Raw genomic sequence first — 19,079 nt, forward strand, 5'->3', positions numbered from 1 at the left:
GAGATGTTCAATCCAGTTCTAGAATGCTACCTGCCTCTCTTTGTACGCAGTTTCTGAATAAAATTGAACAGTCGATTTGATGATTACGATGCCTTGTGAACCTGTTGCCTTGGTTTCCAAGTGATTTTTCAAATGACTGTTCTTCAAATGTTAGTCATAGTGAGCTTTTCGTGATTCACAACTGAAGAAATTATACGCTTGAAATGTTCAGCTTATTCAAAACAAATCGATCGTTTCCTTTCTTTTCTCCTGCGGACTTGGACAGCACAGCCTCATCTGGTCTGATTTTATTCTTTTTCTGATGCTGCCCTGATCAAGTTGTGATCATGCTTGTGAATGTCAGCCTGCAGTCTCAGGGAAGCTCGGAACTCTGTTTTTATCTCTTTGAAAAGTTCTTTCTCTGCAGCTGAGCATTGCAGGCTCTGCTGAAAGTTATTGCTTACTTGTAATTGCCCTTGAGAAGGTAATAGCCATGAGCTACCTCATTGGAACCATTGCCATCCTGTAATGTAAGTTTGCGTTCCACAGAGGTTGAGATTGGGATCTGAGTGCAGTACAAATAGGTTGCCTCGTTGGCACAGGACCTACCCTTTAAGATGCTAAACCAGGACCACCTTTGCCTATTGGGATTGGTAATAGATATGCCAACTCTGGGGCTGGGTGTCTATGACCTCCTGCCTATTGGTGAGTGTCTGTTGTCTCAAGTTGCCCAGCAAACTCCATCTCCCCCACCCCATTCATTTGTGTATCATACAGGGTTTCTGTTTTGCCATGGCCAATTGGAAAAGGAACAGCATATTCCCTGCTACCAAGCTGGATTAATCTGTAGACTTGGTGAACCTTCTCAGATTTTCCCACCAATTGGGAGATGTTGGCCATTCAGCCTCCAAGCCTGCTCCACCTTTTGACAAGGTCAGGACTGATCTGTGTGTTCTGAATTCCATGCTCCCATTTACCCCGATACCCCTTTAATAAGAATCTATCCAACACTTCCTTCTCCAAATTGTACAAAGTTCAGGCTGCAGCACTGATCTCTGTGGCCCATCACTTGTGATAATCTTGCTAACTAGAAAAAGACCCATTTATGCCTTTTTTTTAATTCACTCATTCACAGGATGTGGGCATCACTGGTTAGACCAGAATTTATTGCCCGTCCCTTTTTGCCCACAGGGCAGTTTTGAGTCGACCACATTACCAAGGGCCTGAAGTCATATGTAGGCTACACCAAGTAAGGATGGCAGTTTCCATCCCTGAAAGGTATTAGTGAACCAGATAGGTTTTCCCCCTACAATTGACAATGGTTTCATGGTCATCATTTAGACTCTCTTAATTCCAGATTTTGGTTTTGTTATTGAATTCAAACTTTACCGTCTGCCATGTTGGGATTTGAACTCAAGTTTACCAGAACATTACCTAGGTCTCTGAATTAATAGCCCAGCAATAATACCACTAGGCTATCACCTACCCCATGTTTCCTGTTAGCCAGTCACTCTTCTGTCCATTTCAATATGTGACCATGCACTCTCTACAATATCTACAAAAATCTACATAGCCTATCTACAATAGCTATTGATGTGGCATCTTATCAAACATCTTCTGGAAATCTAAGTACCTTACATTTGCCAGTTCCCTTTTACCTACAGCATGTGTTATTCCTTCAAAGAACTCCAATAAATTGGTTAAACATTATTTCACTTGCTAAAATTCATGTTAACTCTGCCCTCCTCCTGCTCCTCTGATGTTGCTTGGCCTGCTGTGTTCATCCAGCTCCACACTCTGTTTTGTGCCTTGTTATAACATCTTTATCAGTTCTAACAGTTTCTGTGTTCGAGATGTTAATCCAATTGACTTGCCATTTCTTGCTTTCTGTCTTCCTCCCTTCTTGAATAAAGGAATAAGGTTTACTATTTTAAGATTGAATGAATCTAGGGAATTTTGTAAATTTAAAACTAATGGATCAACTCTCTCACTTTACACCTATTTTGAGATGATGTCATGAAGTCTGTTAGGACCAGGGGACTTGACAGCTTGCAGCCATATCTATTTACTCAGTATCACTTCACTGGTGATTTATAATTTTTATTTTGCATTCTTCCCCCCCCCCCCCCCACCCCCCACCTTTTCCTGATTTTACAGCTATTTCTGGGAGTTTTTTTTCTATTCGTTTTGTGGAATGTGGTCGTCGCTGTTTGGCCAGCATTTCTTGCCCATCCCTAGCTGCCCTTGAGAAGTTGGTGAGCTGTCTACTCGTTATATGTATCCTCTATAGTGAAGACCGTACTTTCCTTTATTAATTCCCCAGAATAATTTTCTGTAGGACCAAATGTTCAATTTAACTCTTTAAAATAACTATATCTGTCCCTGACACCCAGTTTTCATTTCTCTAGCCACTTTAGTTTGTACTTTAATTGTTCTCTCCTTAATTGTGGTTGCTGGGATTACCATGAAGGTTCTTTCTCTTCAACATCATCCGAGCCTGGAGATACTCCTGGCCGTAGCTATGGAGAGAAAGCAGAATTAATATTTCCATTCCAGTGATTCTTCATTAGAGGTGTTCGTTTAGCCTACCCCCAGAAATAGAAACAGATGTTGAGGAAGGGAAGGAAGGAGTCAGATGGACCAGGTGAAGGTGAGAGTTAGGTGGAAACTGGAAGTGTAGTTGATAAAACCTTTCCAATTCTGGACAGCAGAGGGAAGCAACACTGATGAAACCATCGATGTACTGGGAGGGACTGGCTAGGACTGGAAGAAGGAATTTTCCACATACCCTACAAAGAGACGGCCCATGCAGGTACCCCTCTGACCTGAAGAAAGTGGGAGGAAGGAGAGGAGGAGTTGTTCACGGTGAGGATGAACTCCTCCATGTGGAGGAGGCTGGCGGTGGATGGGACACTTCTTCTAGGAAGAAGTGGAGGGCCCTGATACCACCTTGACAGGGGATGGACATATAAAGGGATTGCACGATTCTGAAACTGATATAACGCTCAGAAGAATCTTGGACGCAAATGGGAAGGATCTGGACAAGGGGAGAGCATTGAATTGGGATAAGAAGTCAATTCTGTGGGACAAGAACTGGCAGAAACATTGGGTCTTACTGGACAGTCCTGTTTGTGGATTTTGGAGACCGTGTAGAAGCAAGCTGTATGGAGTTGGGGGACTATGAGTTGGGAGAGTGTGGGGGGAAATCTCCAGATGAGATGGGTTTGTTGACAGCCATGTACACAATGGCCTGATGCTCGATAGTGGGCACATGGTGTGGGGGAGATAGGAGGTGACCAAGAGCTGGTGCTCAGCCTCTGCAATGTAGACGTTAGCCTACTAGACAATAACAGCACCGTCGTTATCAGCTGGCTTGATGGCAAAGCCAGGGTTAGATCTGACAGCATGGAGTGCAGTCAGTTCAGAGGAAGGTAGGTTTGAATGGGTGAGTGTGTAGAGAAAGTGACTGATGTCATTAAGACAGTTCTCAATGAATTGATTGAGTGCAGGTAGAAGACCAAAGGGAGGGTTCCAGGTGGAAGCAGAGAGTTGGTAGCAGGTGGAGGTAGCATGGAGACAAGGGAAGAAGAGTTCCACACAATGTCTTGCCAGAAATTGATGGAGGTTGGGGCACAGAGGAAACTAAGACCTTTGCTAAGTTCAGAACATTCAGCGTTAGAGACCAGAAGGCCAGAAGAGATAGTAAATACTCGACAAAAGGTTAGGTTAGAAGAAAGGATGGAGTCAACGGGATTGGGAGGGAGGAAGGCTTTAGAGGTTTGTGGGTATCTGAGTTGTTACAGCGTGTGTTCCTTGATGCCTGAAAGGAAGAGATAAGCTTTTCATTAGGGTATTGAGCGAAAAGGTACTTTGCATCAGTCTTCACAGAGGAAGACACCAGTAACATACCATGACTCCAAAAGAATTGGGGGCAGAATTGAGTGTAGTGGCCATCACTAAGGAGAAGGGAGAAGGTACTGGGGAAGCTGTCGGTTTGAATGTGGTTACATCAGAACAGTCAGAATCTTATTTCCAGAATTGAAACATCTGATATCACGGGCATGCATTTAAAGTAAGAGGGGCAAGTTCAAAGGATACGTGAAGGGAAAGTTTTTTCCACAGTGTGGTAGGAGCCTAGAACGTGCTGCTAGGGGAAGTGGTGGAGGCAGATACAATAGGGGCGCTTAAGGGGCTTGTAGGTAGACACGTGAATAAGCAAGGAATGGACGGATATAGACCATGGGCAGGCAGAAGGGATTAGTTCAATTTGCCATCAGGTTTGGCCTTGTTCCTGTGCAGTACTGTGTATGTCCTATGTGAAAGCAACAGACCAGATGGACTATACCCCAGAGTTCTGAAGGAGACACCTGAGAAAATTGTGGAGGCATTGATGGTGATCTTTCAGGAATCATTGGAGTCAGGGAGGGTCCCAGATGGCTGGAAAGTGGCTAAAATAACACCAGTGTTTAAGAAGGGAGGGAAGCAGAAGATGGGGAAATTACAGGCCGTTTGGCCTGACCCCAATTATTGGTAAGGCTTTAGAGTCCATTATTAAGGATGAGATTGTGGAGTACTTTGAAGTGCATGGTAAAATGGGGCGGAGTCAGCATAGCTTCATCAAAGAGAGGTCATAGCTGACAAATCAGTTAGAATTCTTTGAGGAGGTAATGAGCAAGTTAGACAAAGGACAGCCAGTGAATGTAGTTTTCAAGATGTACAGTATGGAACAGACCCTTCGGTCCAACGCACCCACGTGGATGAGATCTCCTAAATTAATCTAATTTCGTTTGCCAGCATTTGGCCCATATCCTTTCAAATCCTTCCTATTCATATACCCATCCAGATGCCTTTTAAATGTTGTAATCGTACCAGCCTCCATCACTTCCGCTGGCAGTTCATTCCATACACACACTACCTTCTGTGCGAAAATGTTGCCCTTTCAATCTAGAGATAGTAGGAACTGCAGATGCTGGAGAATCTGCGATAACAAGGTGTAGAGCTAGATGGACACAGCAGGCCCAGCAGCATCAGAGGAGCAAGAAGGCTGACGTTTCGGGTCTAGAGAAGGGTCCAGACCTGAAACATCAGCTTTCCTGCTCCTAAGATGCTGCTTGGCCTGCTGTGTTCATCCAGCTCCACACCTTGTTATCTCAGCCCTTTCAATCTATTTGAGCTTCCAGAAGGCCTTTAACAAGGTGCCACACAGGAGGCTGCTAAAAACGACAAGCGCCCGTGTTGTTAGGGATAAGGTGCTGGCACGGGTAGAGGCATGTCTGACTGACAGGAGGGTAGGGATAATGGCAACTTTGTCAGGACAAAGTCAAAAATCACATGATACCAGGTTATAGTCCAGCAGGTTTATTTGAAGACACAAGCTTTTGGATTTTCCCTCCTTCAGGCAACTAGTGGAGTCCTGTAGGGGCCAGCGTTAGGATGACGTTATGCATTAATGATCTTTCTCTGCAGCTGTAACACTTTAGTACGCTTTCTGCTCTATTACCCTGATATACTTAATTAAGATATGATTTGTTTGGATGGAGGCAAAGTAACACTTTGCACTGTATCTTGGTACATGTGACAAAAATAAATCAAATCAAATGATCTGCACAAAGGAACAGAGGCCACTGTTGCTAAGTTTGCAGACGTCACAAAGATAGGTGGCGGGACAAATAGTGTTGAGGAAGCAGGGAGGCCTGGGTTCAAGTGCCAACTATTCCAGGCATTTATATTAACATCCCGGAACAGGTCAATCAGAAAATATCAGCTGGGAAATAAAACTTAGTCAAGATGATAGAAATGCCACTTTACCACGGCCCCTCCATCTGAGGGGCTGAATTGACTGAGTTATAGGGAGAAGTTGGACAAGCTAGGACATTTTTCTTTATAGCATCAGAGACTGAGGGTGTGGGGGATCTTATAGAAGTGTATAAGAACTAACAACTTAAAATGAGAAACATATTAACATCAGTTTGAGCGAAAGGGCCAAGTCTTGATTTGCCATTCCTGAGTAAAATTAATCAATTCAGTGTTTGTTATCTGGGTCACGAGGTTTGCATCTCAGGATGACTGCATCTATCCAAGTTGGATTCCGACAGTTCCTGAGCTCCTCCACTGCAAAAATGCATTTCATAGAAGCCCTGTGGTGTGGAAACCGACCCTTCATTCAAGCAAACCCACGCCAACCCTTGCAGCGTCCCACTGCCCCCTATAACCAACACACCCCTGAACACTGCAGGCAATTTAGCATGGCCAATCTTCCCAGCCTGCACATTTTTGGACTGTGGGAGGAAACCAGAGCACGACCACGCAGACACAGGGAGAATGTGCAAACTCCACACAGACAGTAGCCCCATGGGGCAATCGAACCTCAGTCTCTGGTGCTGTGAGGCCGTGTGCTAACCACTGAGCCACCAGGTCACCCACTGAGCCACAGTCCTGTTAGGCGCCAAAAAATGGAAGGCAGCAGATGACGTGCTGAGGATTGTGTTGCCAATACTTTAGGCTTGTCCGAGAATTTTCAGGAATTCAGCCTGGTCACTAGGATATCGCCAAGAACACCCTGGGTAAGGTTCATAGGGACAATTTTAAAAAAAATTGTGCTCTTCTACAATACTCCTTGAAGACAGTCTCTGTATTAGCTTTAATACTGATTGACATTAGGTCAACAAGGCATGTAGTTTTCACAAACCAAAACAGAAATTACTGGAAAAACTCGGCAGGCCTGGCAGCATCTGAGGACAGGAAGCAGGGTTAATTAACAAATGAATGAATTAAGCTGACAATACCACACCCACCCCACCCCCCCCGCCCAAACATGTAAAAGATGAGTCTATTGAAACTGAAAACCCAAATGCTTTTTGTTTTAGGCTAGATCCGATTCCCTGACAATCAAAGCATTCATGGGGCAGGTGGGTGCTTTTTCTGACAGTGTTGGGGGGTGAGGTGTAATTTATTTGTGGGAACAACATTCCCAACTGTGCCAGCCCTTCAGTGGAGTTATTGGGGTGATGGCACTCCCTGGGGATGGGGTATCTTGTATTCCCACCCACACTGGTGCTAAGTGCTAGAAGAGAGATTGGGACTGGAATCCCGTCATCAGGTCCTCTGCTCCCTGCCCCCTCATTCCAAAGCTCCAGAACTGACCTGAATCTGAGAGATACCAGGCCTTACTAACACTACTGTTTAGGGATCTAGCTCAAGAGCTTCCTGATCTCCCCATCATATCATTGTGTTATATTTAGCTTTCTATATAACATTACAGAAACAGTGGAGAAGTTGCTAATGATGACTTGACAAACAAATTTCCCTTAACTTCCCACCGCGATGCATGTACATGACTGAGGTGGAGCAGCTATACATTAGGGAGCACACCATTTCAGTCAATGTGCTGGCTGCACGCTCACAGCTCTGTGCCACTGAATAAATCATGTAAGATTTAATTTGCATTAATCTTCTTCACACTGCAACTCAAAATGCAAATGAAAGCCACAGAAGAACATGGGTGTGTGTCTGTGTGTGTCTGTGTTTGTGTGTCTGTGTGTTTCGCTGTGCATGTTTTTGTCTGCAGTTTCAACAGAAACTTCAGTCATTGCCTCCCCTTCTCTCAAATGTGAAAAAACAGGGGAAAAAGACAGTGCAGCACTCTTGGGGTTCAGAGCCAAGATAATTTATAGCCTTTGAACTCTAGGGGTTAAAAATAAGGGCCCCGATTTAAGATAGAGATGAGACGGTTGTGAGTCTTTGGACTTTTCTTCCTTGAGAGGATGAAGAATCTTTAAATATTTTAAGGCAGAGGTAGGTAGCTTCTTGATGACAAGGGGGATGAAATACTTTTGAGGATATATGAGAAAGTAAAGCTGATGTTAAAATCAGATTATATTGAACGGCAGAGCAGGCTCAAAAGGCCGGGGGCCTTCTCATAGTCCCTCCTCGTATGTTCTCATGTTTATTAGTCTTCACACAGCAGATGCAGCGCTTCGCAAACACTCACTCCCAGGCCTGAGAGGATCACCTTGACGTAAGGATCAGCAATTGGATGGTGGAGATACTCAGTCACCAAATCCATCAGCAAGTGACCACCTCCCCCAAATTACATGGAATCAAAATACAAAAGTATGGTTTCCATGGTGATGAGTCATAGTAACACTGCCAGTGACGGTGCTGATGAGGCTGATAGGACGTTGATAACATTTAGGCCAGAGGGTGAATAAATAAATCAAGAGCTAGGCGAATTGTCAGGAAACATAGTCTTTATGAGTTAATTTAACTTACAGTTTGCCATCCTGACTTGGAAACATATCACTGTTCCTTTGGTGTCGCTGGGTCAAAATCCTGAAACTCCCTCCCTAAGGGCATTGTGGGTCTAAGAAGCACTTGGCCCATAGACTTGTGTACGTTGGCATCATAAGTGCATTTCTAAATACGTCCAAAATGTAATGAGGGCTTCTGTGGCTTTGCACCCAGCTGCTAGGCATCAAAATCCGGAATTACCTCACTAAACCTCCATCTTCACCTGAAACTGCCCACCATCTTCACAAGGGAAACCTGGGAATAGGCAATAAATAGATAATAAAATGTGAGGCTGGATGAACACAGCAGGCCAAGCAGCATCTCAGGAGCACAAAAGCTGACGTTTCGGGCCTAGACCCTTCATCAGAGAGGGCAATAGGCAATAAATACTGGCTCAGCCCATATGAATGAATTAATATTTCCAGAGCAGACTTGAGGGGCTGAATAGCCTATTCCTACTCCTGGATTCAACAAAATCTGTGTTATAGAAGGATGCTGTTCACCAATCCTCCTCCCATGGCTGGGCCTTCGGGCCTATTTAGTTTACAGTGACACAGGATTAACTACAATTGAGTCTTAACAAGAAGAAGTACCTGCTTTAACAAGATTTTGTTTATCGCATGTTGGTGATTTGGTACAAGTGATGTTAACTAGTGAGACATTGTTTCTGAGAATATTGCGAGACAATCAATGGTACATCTGTCTCCTTCAACATCCAGAGCTATTCCCTTCATTTTCCTCACCCAGTCTGATGATATCATCACCTTGGGTAGGGCTTAATGCAGTCTCCAACATTAACCCTTTCAATGATTTGATTTATTGTAGTCGCATGTACCTAAGTACAGTGAAAAGTTTTGCTTTGCGAGCAGCACAGGCAGATCATTACAAACAAGGACATGCAGCGCTTAGACAGAACGAGGCATATCAGGATCTGGCTGCAAAGGAGGTGCACAAAGCAAGATCAACAGTAGCAAGATCAACACTATTGAAGTTGGAGATGTCCCTTTGGCAATCTAATAACGACAGCAGCGAAGCTGTTCTCAAATCTGTTGGTGCGTGTGTTGAAGCTTCTCAGAACCATTGCCTTATACAACAAAATCTGAGCTGATTCCACAGTGTGGTTTTGAGAGCAAAGTATAATATACTACAGTGACAGCATTCCCAAAGTACAGACACTAAGTGTAGAATGTAAAACACTGGGGTGACATAAAATCCAGCAAAACACATACGGTATATAAATGCAAGATTTTTTTAACCTATGGTCTAACCAAGATGTTATTCAAATTTAACTTCTTTAGTCCTGAAAGTTATGCCTACCATCTATGTTTGGGCTAACAGAACTATAACAGCTACACCATGCCAGTTAACAAAGTGTGGAGCTGGATGGTCTTCCCTGGACTGACCAATCCCATCTCTACCTCCTTACCTATACTCTCCTCTCTACCTATCTAGTTTCCTCTCCATCTTCGGTCCGCCTCCCCCTCTCTCCCTATTTATTCCAGTTCCCTCTCCCCATCCCACTCTCTGATGAAGGGTCTCGGCCCAAAACATCAGCTTTTGTGCCCCTAAAATGCTGCTGGGCCTGCTGTGTTCATCCAGCTCCACACTTTGTTATCTTGGATTCTCCAGCATCTGCAGTTCCCGTTATCACTTACACCATGCCAGTGCTAGGCATTTGAACAAATCCAACAAATATCTCCCCATAACCATCAATGAATCCCCCACCATCCTGCTGCTAGAATTGCATGTGAGGCAATCTATTTTACTGAATTTGCCTTTGCCAAGGGTGTGTTTATGGTGTTACTATTTTGGAACAGTTAATTAGGTAATATAGCTAAGATAACACGGTGTGAAGCTGGATGAACACAGCAGGCCAAGCAGCATCAGAGGAGCAGCAAAGTTTGATGTTTCAGTTCTCAATCCGAAACGCCAAACATTCCTGCTCCTAGCGAGTTTTGAGAAGATTTGTAGCTCAGGTTGAGGTTCTGGATGTGAGTTTGCTCGTTGAGCTGGAAGGTTAGTTTTCAGACGTTTCATCACCATTCTAGGTAACATCATCAGTGAGCCTCCGACGAAGCGCTGGTGTTATGTCCCGCTTTCTATTTATCTGGTTAGGTTTCCAATCAGAACTCCATCAACAAGCACATTGATTTGGAGCCAATCTACCATCCCCTGTGAAAAAGAACAGGAAATGACATCTCCAACCCAAGGATTTGGAGCCAATCTACCATCCCCTGTGAAAAAGAACAGGAAATGACATCTCCAACCCAAGGAAACCTAACCAGATAAATAGAAAGCGGTACTTAACACCAGCGCTTCGTGGGAGGCTCACTGATGATGTTACATAGAATGGCGACGAAACGTCTGAAAACTAACCTTCCAGCTCAGCAAGCAAACTCACATCCAGATTCCTGCTCCTCTGACGCTGCTTGGCCTGCTGTGTTCATCCAGCTTCACACGTGTTATCTCAGGTTCTCCAGCATCGGCAGTTCCTACTGTCTAGGTAATATAGCTATTCATTTTTTAAGAATTGACCAAAAACTCAACTGGACTGGTTGAATAAATACAGTGGCTAAAAGAGCAGGTCAGAGGTGAGTAACTCATCTTCAATCCCCCAAAGCCTGTTTACCATCAACAAGGCACAAGCCAGGTATGTGATGGAATAGTTGCAGTGTTGGAGAGGCTATAGAGTCTGCACAGACCTCATCTACACAAGTCTTCATTTGACTGAATGAACGAAGACCCAATAAAAACCGAAAGAACTGCAGATGCTGTGAATCAGGAACACAAACGGAAGTTTTGCAGGGAAAGCTCAGCAGGTCTGGAAGCATCTGAGAAGAAAAAAAATCAGAGTTAATGTTTCGTGTCCGGTGACCTTTCAGCAGACCCGAATCATTAACTCTGATCCTTTTCCTTCCCAGATGCTGCCAGACCTGCTAAGCTTTTCCAGCAACTGAAGTTCCAATAAACACAAGGTGACCCGTCTGATTGGCATCACGTTTATTATTTTCACCCTGTCTAAAAATGACAGTGTCTATCAAGTCTGCTGCTAAATCATGAAACACCCAGCCTCTACAGAATATGGTGGAAAAATGATTGTAATTCTTTTTACAAGTTGGAAATGCTCATTCCCTCCTGCAAATTATGAGTTTCACTTGCCTCCTGTCAATTCAGTGTTATATTTTGTCCAGATTCCATTGAGACTGCCTCAGCCTCCAAGAAGGTGTGAATATAGATTTGAAGTTTTAAAAAAAAATTGTCAGTCAGGTGTGTGCAATTTTAACTTTGTCACTGGAATGTGGCGCGAGACAGGAAGCAAAATTATTATTTGCTTCTCAGCATTTAGAGGATCCATTTCTTTGACATTGCGATGATTTTGTTTTTCAATTAAACCACATTTCTTTTTCTGTAATTCTCTTGTGTTAATCATTTTCATAATTGTTTAACAGGGTGACAAAATAAACGGAGGTGGGTTACTTCCCAGATACCCTGACGTTATTCCTCCGAGGCATTGATATCACCATTCCTTTAGCGTCGCTGGGTAAAAATCCTGGAATTCCCTCCGTAACCACACTGTGGATCTGCGTACAGCATGAGGGCTGCAATGGTTTCAAGAAGGCCCTCCCAGGGCAATTAGAGATGGACAATAAATGCCCCTGTTCATGATGCTCATATTTTGTGATATTGAATCATATCAATGGATCTAAGAGTTAATATGAAGTTGTCTTACTTTCTGCAGAGCTGTTAAATTAAACTGAGTCATAGCAGGCCCTTGGCAGCAACATCTGAGGCTTACGTCAGCAGTTAAATCAAAGCTCAGGCTGCTTGAGGTGTTAACAGGCTGTTAATTCCTGAGTAAAAACTGAAAGAACTGAGGATGCTGGAAATCAGAAATTGCTGGTAAAACTCAGCGGATCTGGCAGTACCTGAGGAGAGAAATCCAAGCTAACATTTCAGGCCGGGTGACCCTTTGCTGGAACTGTTCTGTCCCGAAACGTTAACTAATGTTAATTCCTGAATGCTGGATCCAGCTCAACTCCAGCACCATCAGTGAGTCAGTGACGAAATGCAGATTAAGGTACCATACCAAAAACCTAAGTTGCTGGAAAAGCTCAGCAGGTCTGGCAGCATCTGTGAAGGAAAAAACAGAGTTAACGTGACGGGTCCAGTGGCCCTTCCTCTTTTGGCTTTAAAGGTACCGTGTGTTTTTGGAAAGGTCTCTCACAGGAACGTCTCTCCTTCCTTTTGGTATCTGTTCAAAGTGTCAATATTGGGTCACAGTGAGGTGGGATGAGTGGGAGAAGTTAGTCCCGTTTATTGCCAATTGACTTCTTTTGTTTACAGTCGCTTTAAATCTCACGTGCTATTTGTAAATTTTGCATTTATTTCTTTGAAGAACTGCATCATTTAAGCCGCTGTGTTTGCTGTCAATGTTATCTCACTAAGAGCTCATACTCTTATTCTTAGTTACTGAGGGGATATATTACTGCTGGCTACATCTTTATTTACGAGGAACAAGGCAGGAGAATCCCAGGACGACAGCGTTAGAGATGTCTTCACAGCTTTCCTGAAGAGGCTGAACATCCCTTCAACTAATGGGTGGTCCTGGCTTCTAACTAATCCATCAAAGAAGGTTCAGTCAGGAAGGGTCTGAACACATCGAGAGACTTCAAGACCTCCCCCACCCTCATGCCAGTATTCCAGCAGCCTGGAATGGTGGACAAGTCCCAGAATGGCATTCAATGTATTCAATCATTACTTAATCTACTTTCTGCGAGTCCAGGAGCCGTTAACTGAACTGTTGTGAACTTTTCATCTTAATTTTACCATTTTTTATTATTATGTATGCCTTCTGCCATTGATGTAAGTGCCATGATGGCATGCTTATAAAACTTTTCCTTGTATTTTTCATGTAAAAGTACACATGGCAATAAATTTCTATTCTATTCTTTTCCAATCATAGAGAAGCATTGAATTATACAGCTCAGAAGAGGCCCATTGAGTCTTTATCACCAAAGCTCCACTAAATCTGCACTTTCTAGCACTAGGCCTAGAGCCTTGGATGTTAAAACTTCAGGTGCTGATCCAAGTACTTTTTAAAGGTTGTGAGGTTTCCTGCCTCAATGACACTCCCAGGCAGTGCATTCCAGTGCCGTACTACCCTCTGTGTAACAAAAATATCTTCCCCCTTCTTATTGGCATCACCCACCAACACATCAGACCGTCCCTGCTCCTATGTGACAGAGTTCCACGCACAGAAATCATCAGCCAATTCCAAATCTATTACCCTGACGTGGAAGGGGATTAGCCTCGATCCCATTAACCCAAATCTCAGATCCAGGGATCTGTCAAAGACAGGCACTGCTGCTGTTTAAGAATGCAGCTCACCACCGCCTTCTGAAAGGGAAATTAAGGATGAACAATAAATGCTGGACTCTCCTGTGAAGCTCATATCACAAGAATGGTGTTAGAAAATCTCACTTTTACTGTCTGAAAGAAATTTCAGATATGCCTGTCAATGAAACTCATTCTAATGTCACTGCTTTTCATTTTGTTGCTACACTCCAGTTGTTCCCTGCAGACAGGAAAATAAAAGTTTTTCATTTCATTTTCAGAATTGTTTCATTGGGTGTGAGGTGTTATGGTTCCTCTGGATGTAAAATGTACAATATAGATACAAATTTATTTCAGCTTGGTGTGTTAACACAGGGCCATTATCTTTATAAGGCATTAATTTTGTTCCACCAATCTGCTTTGTATCCAGGGAAAACACGCAGCCATTCTCAATCGGATTGATCCTGGAGGTTCACCGAATGAATTCCTGGGGTGGAAAGATTGGGCCCTGAGCAATGATTAAATCGACTGGGCTGAAATCCTCCAGAGTTTAGAAGATAGATGATTTTGTACAAGTTTACAAAATTCTTACAGGGATTGATTGGGTACATTTACCAAAGAATGTTTCCCCGTTCCCTGGGGTGGATCCAGAACCAGGTAACAGTGCCAGAATAAGAGGGGGGATATCAAGCCTGGGTCCTGGGAGATGCAAGGCAGCAGTGCTAACCCCTGAGCCATTAGAGAGGTCAATCAGCCCATTTTAGCGTTCAGAAGAAGGGGGTGTTTGGGTCATAAAAGCCAATAAAATTCTAACAGAACTAGGCAGAGTAAACACAGGAAGGATGTCCCCGATAGACCAGGGAGTCTCGGTGTAAGGATAAGGGGTAGTTCATTCAGGGTTGACATGAGGAGACATATCTTCACCCAGAAAGTGGGGGAGCCTGTGGAATTCTCTGCCACAGAAAGCTGTTGAGCCAAAACATTTTCCAGAAGGCATTGGGTATAGTTCTTATGGCTAAAGGCTTCAACGGATATGGGGAGAAAGCAAGAACAAGGGACTGAGTTGGAACATCAGCCGTGATCATATTGAATGGCAGAGCAGGCTCGAAGGGCTGAATGGCCTCCTCCTGCTCCTATTTTTGATGATGCTGGATCTTTGAAAGTGCTGACCAATTTGTTCTCCCTTTTATGGGCCAGATCAAACTCCATCAAAACACATTAAGAAGATAATCTAGATTCTAATCTTTTCTTATTTTGAAGGTAAGCGTAAGGTATTGCATTCCAGATGTGATTCAATTAGTCAAACTACTCAACTTTAAGTAAAATGCACTTTACTGTTTTGCTACAGTTAACAGAGAAAATAAAAATAAAATAAAACAATTGGCTTAACTGTAACTATCAAAATGCTTAAAGAACAGGTGCTGCCAGACCTGCTGAGCTTTTCCAGCAGCTTTGTTTCTGTTCCTGATTTACAGCATCCTCAGTTCTTTCAGTTTTTAATGACTATATTACCTAATTAACTGTTCCAATAATAGTAACATCCCATAAACACACCCCTGGCAAAGGCAAATTCAGTAAAATGGATTGACTCACATGCAATTCTAGCAGCAGGAGAAGCTCAGCTTTTAGATGCAACAGAGAGAGGAATGAGAATTTCCACATCCAGCTTCAAGACCCTAGCAATTGCTGAAAGCTAAAACTAAAAATCCTGGTTCTACTGGGATCTTGATGCCACCCAGTCAGGCTGCTTCTATAGTTCCATCTCAAATCTGTGTCCAATTGCCTTTTAAAAAGTTTCAATGGAGCCTACTCCCATCTTTCATTGGATTGGATTGTATGTTTGTCTATTAGTGGGATTGAAGACAGGGAAGTGCATGTAAAATTCAGTAAGGAAGAGGTCTTCCAGGGACATACGCTCCAGCTCGGCCCCAATTGAACTGTTTGAAATTTTACAGGGAATGAGAAAGGCGTGGAGTGGCCTGGTCGGCCTTGGGTCATTTGAGGCTAAGTGGACAAGCAGTAGGGAGGCCTGAGGCCTTTTGGGAAGACTAGCAGATTAAGCAATGTTGGGCAAGGCTGGGAAACTTCCTTTGTGTGAGTTCCCTGGGTACATCTAGGGCAGCCCAGGGATTGCAGAAAAACAGAAAACTGGAGCAGGAGTAGGCCATTCAGCCCCTTGACCCTGCTCCAACATTCAATAGGACCATGACTGGTTGATCAATTCAAAGTTCCCTCTTTCTCCCCGTATACTTTGACCTCTTTCGCCCTAAGAACAATATGCTACTCCTTCTTGAAAACATTCAACATTTTGGCCTCAACCGCTTTCTGTAGCAGATAAGTGAGTGTGTTATGTGGTGGGGGGGGGGGGGGTGGGGGTGTGGGTGGTGTTCCTTCCCTGACACTGCCCCAGGTGGGGTGGGGGAGCGGGGTAAAGGGGCATGTGAAGGGGTGGTGGGGGAAGGGCCGTGTGGAGGATCTGCTGCTCTGTACCATTCCGCACTGGGTGGTTTACAGCACATCTGAGGTGCCTGGGGAATATTTCCTATGGAAAGGGATGTTACCGATACAGTAATAGAGTTCACACCTATGGGATATTGCCGGGAATGAAAAGCACAGTCCTGAAGGAGGTTCCCGACCCGAAATGTCGACTTTCCTGCTCCCTCTGATGCTGCCTGGCCTGCTGCGTTCCTCCAGCTCCACACTGCTTTGCCTAATATCTCAACGTGGAGCCTTTACAGATCGTCTTACTGGAGTTGGCTGCCCTACTATTCGAGTGCCATCAGAGAAGTACACATCCAAAACTGGCAGGGACTGAGCTAGCAGAAGAAAAGAAATGAATCACAGATTGTTATTCTCCAAGGTACAATATGTGCCGTTCTGATTGCCAATTTGGGACCGTAGTCTTTGAGGAACTACCCATGCATCTCATAACAAGCGCCTGAATTTGCAGATCATTCATTTGATCACGCAACTTGTGGTTAAGATGCACTGAAGCAAACCTTGCATTTCAGTAGTGCCTTTCACCATTCAAGGGCGTACCAAAGTGCTGCATATGCTAACAAAATGCGATCTCTGGCTTAGCAATGTAGCGAGCAATGGCAGCCAAATTATGCACAGCAAGCTCCCACAATTACTGACCTACTAACCTGCTTCTGTGTTCAGCATGGAGAAGCACCAGGTTCTGAACATTGGCAGGAAGAAAAGAAGTGCAGACTATTTTCTGAATGGGGAAGGGCTGTGAAATACTGAAGCACAAAGGAATTTCGGAGAACATGTTCAGGATTCTCAAGGTTCCCATGCAGGTTCAGATTGTTAGGAAGGCAAATGCAATGTTGGCATTCACTTCAAGCGGGCTGGAATACAAGAACAGGGGCGCACTGCTGAGACTGTATAAGGCTCTGGTCAGGCTGAATTTGGCATATTGTGAGCAGCTTTGGGCCCTGTATTAGAGGAAGGATGTGCTGGTGTTGGAGAGGGTCCAGAGAAGATTTTACAAGAATGACCCCAGGGATGAAAGACTTGTCATATGAGGAGTCGGGTGAGGACTCTGGTTCTGTAATCGATAGAGTTTAGAAGGCGAGGGATGGAGGAATCTCAATGGAACTTGCAGAATATTGAGGGGCCTGGATCGAGCAAACGTGGAGAAGCTTTTTCCACTGGTAATAGCAGTAGCTCCTGAGGGCACAGCCTCAGAGTGAAGGGACAGTCCTTTACAACCGAGATGAGGAGGAATTTCTTTAGCTAGGGAGCTATCAAACTCATTGCCACAGGAGGCTGTAATGGACATTAACATTGAGCGTATTTGAGATGGAGGTGAATACCCTCTTGATTGGTAAGGAGATCAAGGCAGGGGAATGGGGTTGAGAAACACATCAGCCATGACCAAATGGCAGAGCAGACTTGACGGGCTGAAAGGCCTAATTCTGGTCCTTTATCCTGTGGTCTTCTGGTCTTATTGTTTAGGGGATTAATATTGGCTGGGAAATGGGAGCACGTGCTCCTTTTGTAACAGCCGAAGATGTTTCAACCAGATGAGACCTTTTTAAAAGTTTGTTCACAGAATACAGGTGTGGCTAGCTAGGCCAGCATTTATTAGCCACCTCTAATCACCTGAAGGGTTGTAAGGAATCAGCTACATTTCTGTGCACACACAAACAAGAACAGGATGCCAATTGATTCTTCAACATCTTGCTCCATCACTCATTAAAATCAGTTCTGATCTGATTTTAACCTCAACTCCACCTTCCTACAAATCCCCAATAATTTTTCAACACTTGGGGACCCAGGGTCACATGTAGGCCAGGCAAGGAGGGGATGCTTCCTTCCTTGAAGGACAGTGGTGTGAGCCAGATGGGTTTTTAATGACAGTCAGCAGTTTCCATTAGACCAGCTGTTTATTCCAGATTTTTAAAAAAAAAATTACATTCAGAATTAACCATCTGCCATAGTAGGATTCAAACTCATATCCACAGAGCATTCACCCTGGGTTCTGGATTGCTAGCCTGGTAGACATTTTGTACCAAAAAATGGGACCGGGGAGAATTCTACCACTGAGCTACAGCAACCACAAAGAATACCTTCAATTTTTAAGCAGGAAGGGACAGGAACACCATCCAGCTGGAACTTCCCCTCCAAACTACACACTCTCCCAGCTCAGAATTATGTTGTTCTTATATTCATTGGATGTGCATGCCACTGTCTAGAACATTTGTTACCAATCCCTGCTGTGCATCTGGAGTTACACATAGACCAGGCTAGGTAAGGATGGCAGATTTCACTAAAGTGCATTAATAAACCAGATGGAGCTTTCCCCTACAACAATTGGCAGTAGTTTATACAGTCACCTTTAGAATTTTATTGAGTTCAAATTCCACCATCTGCTGTGGTATTTGAACCCAGAAATTACTTGAGCCTCTGGCTTAAAAGAGGCAGCACTACAGCTACTAGGCTATCATTCACCACCCACCCCCACTCTTTCACTGCCACTGGGTCAAAACCTGGCAAGTCCTTCCATATTTACACCACATGGACTGCAGTGATTCAGAGACAGTATACCACCTTCACAATAGTAATTAATAACAGACAAACAGATTTTGCCTTTTGAAGTAAGGTAATGTCTACCCTCAGACAAGTCAACATTAATCAGCATTATTAAATTATAACTGTTTACAGAGGATAGAATGATTAGAATGATGGATGTGCTGAACTGGCATAAGATAAGCTCTGCCTATGAACACAATCTAAGGATTGTTCCTGGAGGAGCTAACATTTCTACATTTCACCTGGGTATGAAGGGGTCTCATTTGTTACTCAATGAGAACAGCCTGTAGCTAAACTATTAATGTGCACTTAGACACAAGTTGAGCCTGAGATCTCATAAGAAACAACTATGCCTCTGAAATGTAACAAACAGCTAAAATCAATAATATGTAAAAAAACAGAAACATAGAAAATAAGAGTAGGTGTAGGCCATTCAG

Source organism: Stegostoma tigrinum, chromosome 6 (assembly GCF_030684315.1).
Source record: "Stegostoma tigrinum isolate sSteTig4 chromosome 6, sSteTig4.hap1, whole genome shotgun sequence".
Lineage (NCBI taxonomy): Eukaryota > Metazoa > Chordata > Chondrichthyes > Orectolobiformes > Stegostomatidae > Stegostoma > Stegostoma tigrinum.